At 38.0% G+C, this 6,570-nt stretch overlaps 1 non-coding gene across 1 annotated transcript; it reads left to right on the forward strand.

Annotated features, from left to right (window-relative positions):
- The first annotated feature begins 5,561 nt into the window (after positions 1 to 5,561).
- On the forward strand, positions 5,562 to 5,634 carry n-TVcac3. The gene has a single exon. It is a non-coding gene; the product is annotated as a tRNA-Val (tRNA).
- Positions 5,635 to 6,570: the final 936 nt, after the last annotated feature.

Genomic DNA, 6,570 nt, shown 5'->3' on the forward strand with positions numbered 1-6,570 from the left:
TGTCTACAAGAAGCCCTGGCCTCCTCCATACCACTTTTTACTTTGACTCTGCAAGAGGAGCCTGATATGTGGGACACGAGCAGCTTCTAACACTGAGAACAAATAATTTGGTGAAGTCTCCACAGCTTAGGGGTTCCATGTTGAGAAGACATGTCCATGGCTATCGGGTACATTTCACTAAGGCACCATTAAAAGTTATTATCAGGAAAAGTTGTGTCATTTAGTTGCTTATTCATATTTTTCTCAATGAACATATAACTTTTATGCTCTGGTCATTGAGTTTCTTCACCAAATTCTGAGTAATCTGACTAAAATAATTCACTTTCGCTTTCACTCCTGATTACCTTGTCCTTTTCTTTTTCTCTAAATTTCAGAATATTTAACCCACACAAAAACTAGTGCATTCATTTGTTCTCACTGTTAAACACAAGGTTCAAAAGTGCAGGACGCTTTGCATCTATTTCAAGTCCTTGGAATAGTTTTTGGATCTTGCCATATTTTCTGCGTATGCCAAAATATTGTTGAAGGAATAAATCTGGAAATGATTTTAGTATTCACAAAGCATTCAATTTATTAAAACTGCATCACTCTCCATTATCTAGGGAGAAATTAATTGACTTGGAGATAAAAATGGTACAAAGTAAGGATGGATAGTACATGCATATTGTGATTTTAATCAGAAAAGTGCCTATGGAGGTTTATGTGTCTGAATACTTGGTTTTTAGCTGGTGCCACTCTTGCAGAGGCTGCGAAACCTTTTGGGATATGAAGCTCATCCAATAGAAATAATCTGCTGAAAGTGGGCCTTGGAAGGTTCTATCTGCTTTCAGTTCTGCTATGTGATCTGCCAAGATGTGAGCAACTGTGTTGCCAGTTGTTGCCACTACAGATTGAAGGCCAAGCTGCTTTAGGTTCCATTCTTCTCCACCATGATACCCTGAGGCTGGGAACAAATAACCCTCTTCTTCCTCACGGTGTTTCTCCACTGCTACCTTTGCATCAGCTATGAGAGGAGCAATGGATGATATGCTAAAAGTTAAAATAAATGGAAATCACTAAAAAGTCTCCATTCTAGAGTCTTTAAAAAATACTCAAAACATCTATTTATATGCCATGTGTGTGTTTGTGTGTTGGCATGTATATGCCATGGTGCACATGTGAAAGTTGGAGAATCCCCATGTAAGTCCTGGGGATGAAACTCAAATTGTCAGGCTTGGTAGAAGGTACCTTTATCCACTAACCACCTTGCAGGCCTAAAGTTTATACTTTAAGGCTGCCTTTAATAACTGACATGAGAAATCTTCTATTTTCAGTTGAGAACCCTGACCCACATGTCAGCCAGAGAATGATTTGAATATTGGGGATAACTCCAACAAATGATGATTCTATTTTTTTTCCTTATACAAATACATGACTGTTCAAGGTCTTCTACCTACTTGAACAAATTCACAGGACAATACGTATCTAGCCTTCCCTTTCAGGATTGAAACACTTCAAAACAAGACAGTAGGCAGTAGAGCCATGGCCTGGATCGTAACTGTCTTTACCCCTTCATGACTATTTTGATTCCTGTATCTGTAGATCCGTCAAATGAGCTATGAGTTCAGTTCATTTAGACCACTTCTCAGCATGCCACACCACACACACTCAAATTAACATTAAATTGTTGAGAAAGTATAAATACCAGCAATTGCCTTAAAGATCTTCAAAAAAAAAAAAAAAACCAACTGGTACAGGATTAAGGGGTTGGGGGCACAGGCTTCAGTGCAGCTTTTACTATGTCGTGATTTCCTCAGAAAAGAGCCAGAACTAATGTCAAAGCAAAAAGACACTTTGAGACGCACTTCTCTCTAACCCCCTTTTCCTAAAATCCCTTTTTTTTCAATATAGAAAAAGAAGAAGAAGAAGAAGAAGAAGAAGAAGAAGAAGAAGAAGAAGAAGAAGAAGAAGAAGAAGAAGAAGAAGAAGAAGAAGAAGAAGAAGAAGAAGAAGCTGGTCTGCTGGCTCCCAGAATGTCCTCTGGTGAAGTTATCAGTGAGCTTTCATGAATCTGATAAACTCAGAGACCACCCCCTCTAAACTCTACAAAAGCAAGAGGGGCTGTGAATGGATCCTCTATTCCAGCTTCCTCCAGAGATGGCAAGTGTTAGAGTAGATGTGTCTTGCAATTAATCTCAGTGGATCACTTCCTTGATATCGGAAAGAATGGTTCTTATTTCCAACGGTGTCAAGTGTGACATCAGTTCTCTGCCCAGGCTACTGAGATCTGTGTTAAAGCCAAGGCTTCTGCAGAAGGTGATTGGACTGATGTCTACATTTGTCTGGAGAAGATGCTCAGCGCTGAGTGTGACACTGATGTGGCCAACATGAAAATAAGTTCTCCAAAAAGGAATTTTCAGAAATTTAGTTTTCCCCCAACTTCTTTGTATGACAAATCCATGAGTTGATTAATCTTACTTGTTTTAAGAAATTACAAAGACTACCATTATGTATACTGGTTAGAGAGCTTTTTAAAGTTCCCTAGTTTCTTTTTCTTTTTCTTCATGGAAGCATTTTATATGGTGCTCTAACTGATGAAGTTTAAGAAATATAGAATGTCTTATTTATCTTCTATATATTCAATACCTAGAAAACAATATTTCTTCATCAATAACAAGTGGCAGTCTAGATGAAAATGGTTTTAGTTTCTGACTTCAGACATTTTTGTCATTTTTTCTCCTACCATCATATTTTAGTACTGCCAAGAGTCCTCTTCCAGTCTTCCATTTAAATCTCAGTTTAATTCTGAAACATGATAGGAAAATTTAATATAAAGTGTGAGTTTGCTTCTTACTTTATACAGCTATTTATGCTTTAGGGATTAGTATTAGGTTGTAGTTGATATATGTCTTCCTAACTCTTGTTTCATGTGGATTAAGTCTTGCGTAGTCGCCTAGTGATAGTATTGACAACAATTAATTTTGGCCATTCTGGTTTCTCACATGCTATTTTGATTAATCCTCCCTGCACCAGAGTCTCCCTGTGTTCCAGTTTGCCTGAAATAGACTCCTTGATTAGGCTGGACTCCAACGGTGGCAATCCACCTGTCTCTGCCTCCCGAAGCTGGGATGCCAAGAGATCACTACCATACCTGACTCTATAAATTTACCTTTCAAGTCTTATAATGAAACATTCCCAAGTTCTTACATCCAATTATTTTTATGAGAAATAAGAATATCTGTGTATTTCTTTTGATGTGATTTTTCCTCTAATTTTAGCATTTTATGATTTCTTTTGACAATTTCTCAAATAGCATATCAGTTCGCTCTTTCTCTAGCGATCATTTATCAAAATTTCTGCAATGAAATTATCATTTGAAAAATTACTTTCATGGAGTTGATTGCGATAGAAAATTTGAGTGAGATGTCCTGAAATTGTCTTTTAATCATAGAGGGCTGTTGCTTTACTGAGATAGATTTAATGTGGAACTGAAAAATAGAGTCAAATTTTCACAATCTCTTTGGAACCCCCGAATCCTGCTGTGCTTAAAGACAGAGGTTCCAAATTGGTTTCCCAGGGAAGGAAAGTGAGAGGCACAGATTAGCATTCAGGAAATATGCTAGGGAGTGCTTTCTGGGTCAACATCTGGGAAGCCAAGCAAGGGAAGCTGACTTGCCAGCCAGCATATCTCTTCCCATGCCTGGAGTGCCTTAGCTGCCTTGCTCAACACTTTTCCTAGCACCAGGGAACTAAGGGAACAGAATTATAATCACACACACACACACACACACACACACACACATATATGTATATATGTATTATATACATATATAATATATATGTATTATATGCATACATACTTGTAATTCAGGTCTACCAGTCACCAGGACTTTGTCATGACATTTTTTTGTCCTTTCTAGTTCTTCTGCAAGAGCCTTACCAGTCTCTCATTTGTGAACTTTAGCTCTCATTTAACCCTTCTTCGTTTTTGCTATTAAAATAAAATTTAAAAAAATACTCATAAATATGAATGGCTAAGTGTATGTTTTTACTGAATAAAAAATAAACTGTCTGTGGGAGAGTCTTCAAATAGGGCTGGCTCTTGTAGACCATAATGATATGTGTCTCCTTTCTTACTTTGATATCTAAGACTGCATGGAATATCCAGGCAATTCCAATTTTCTCCAAATGACTTGAATTAAAATAGAAGCCCTTCTAACAGGCTTCAGAGGTGACTCCACAGGAATTTTGTACAAAACAGCACAGAACAAGCTGTGCGTATTTCTTCTTCATACACTATCCTATACTTTTAATATAGTTATAGTTTACTGAGTGTTATTCGGCTGTGGATTCTACTGCAAGAAGCAAGAGAAGTAATGCAGATAGGATAATTACTTAAGTAGTTAGAGTTTACTAAAACAATTGTAGAGAAAAGGTCTTGGTGTACTGACGCTTGAGCTGAAACCTACAGTGTAACTGGACCATGTGAAGAATCACAGATAGGCAAATAGTAACATAGAAAATAATCAGAATCTGCAGCTTGGCCTTCCTGTGGGTCCTGAACAACTGGAGAGGGGCTATCCCAAAAGCTGTTGCCTGCACATGGGATAAGTTCTTCTAGTTGGGCTACCTTGTCTGGCCTTAGAGGGAGAGGAAGCACCTAGCATCATAGAGACTTGAAGTGCCAGGGTTGGGGAATACCCAGGAGCTCAGAGGAGAAGGGAAGGGGAATACAGGAAGGATTTTGGGAGGGGTGACCAGGAGGGGGCATTGAGTGGGTTGTAAAGTAAATAAGTAAAAACAAAAGTAAAATTAAATTAAAAAAATTAAACAGTAGAGAAGGGAGAAGCTACAGGCAGGAGGCAAATCATATGCAATGTTACATACAAAAGGAGGACATTTAAACTTTGATTGTAATTACAATATGATTCTATCAGATGCGTTTCAGTAAGGTAACACTATAATTTGATCCCTGATCTGAAATGACTGTTCTAGAACTGAGGGAATACAATATATCATGGACCAAGAAAAATGGCAGAAAGGCTGGTTTGCTAGGGTAAAAATCTGAAAGAGAGATCGTGATCACTTGAGTTTGTGGGCTGTCAGAGAACATGGTGAGCAATGGTTAGAGCTGACATATTCTTGGAAGGTCTGAGCAGAAGGCTAGTGACTGGGATGATGGTTGGGAAAGTGGTAGGGCAGAGAAGAGATACACCAAGGATGACTGCTCTCTGGTTGTCTTCTTTCCTCAAGTATTCTCTTCATTGGATGGTTCCCCAACGTTGCTTCCCCTGTGACTCACCACATAGTGATAATCATGCCCCCCTTGTCATGTTGTCCACAGAAACACTCTCGGGAAGTCAAATCTGTCTTCTGCTCTGCCTACCTCCTTATTGAGAAGAGGACTCCAGAGAGTCTTCATTGACGCCTCTACCCTGACAATATCGTTGTGTTTATCTGCCTCTCTTCTCACTGTTAACTCTCCTTTTCACTGTTCATCTTCTCTCTTTGGTCTTCCCTCCAACCTCCCTCACCTCTACAAAGACTTTTTGTTCTTCAAAGACTGTCTTTTTTTTCAGTGAGTTTCCCTAGTGTAGTGGTTATCACGTTCGCCTCACATGCAAAAGGTCCCTGGTTCGAAACCTGGCGGAAACAGTTTGATATTTATTGTCATTTTTCTTTAGTTTTCTATATGGTCATCAATGGAGTTAGTGGCAGTACTTTCATATCTTTGTACTCCTAGTTCAGTATTTCAGTAGCTATTTTATTATTTTAGTAGACTACCTGATATATTACATCCTTGTTTCTTTTTTTCTTTTTTTCCTTAGTGTAATCTAAGCTACTCAAGAATAAGAGAAACGTGTGGTTTCATCCCTGGATTTCTAACAGAACATGCTTGAACTCTGCTTATCCAGTTAAAGGAACTATATGCATTTTTATGATATTTCCATTCATTTGAGTTGATAACAGCTTAAATAATAACAATATTAAGAGAAGCGTTTAACTATAATCACTTACAAAACAATTTTTTAATGCATTTAATGTTCATTTGAAAGGACCTTGAAAATGTTGCATCGTGTATTTCCAACGTCCAATATCTTTGCTGTACTGGAGTTAACAGATGGCTCAGGAAGTTAAATTTTATGTGTTTAGTGTAGAAGAACAGATGAATATTCATTGGCATCTAGCCCCCTTTTTTTTCCATGAACCCTCTAATACCGATTCTCGCAAGTTTCAGTTTTATGCTACTAGATGAGACCTAGTCAACAGCCCATTTAAAGCCCATTCATTCATGTGAATGTTCCTGAAAGATGGAATATTGAACAACATATAGGCTTCTCTAGAGAATCTGCAAACAGTAAGTACAGAGATGCTGGTGCCGAACTTGATGCCGAGCTCAGCATGAACTGAGATACTTTCATACAGATTTTTCTCCTGAAAATAAGTCCACTTCTTTCAATTAAATAGAGGTATATTTTTTCCTTCTAAATTTGGAAGATAAAGCTTATTTTAAGAAAACATCCCAGAGAAGCAGCTTGATAATTATGGTTAGAAAATGAGAGACAACTGCACATGTCAAATGTTGGCAGG

The sequence above is a fragment of the Mus musculus genome, chromosome 17 (genome assembly GCF_000001635.26).
Source record: "Mus musculus strain C57BL/6J chromosome 17, GRCm38.p6 C57BL/6J".
Classification (NCBI taxonomy): domain Eukaryota; kingdom Metazoa; phylum Chordata; class Mammalia; order Rodentia; family Muridae; genus Mus; species Mus musculus.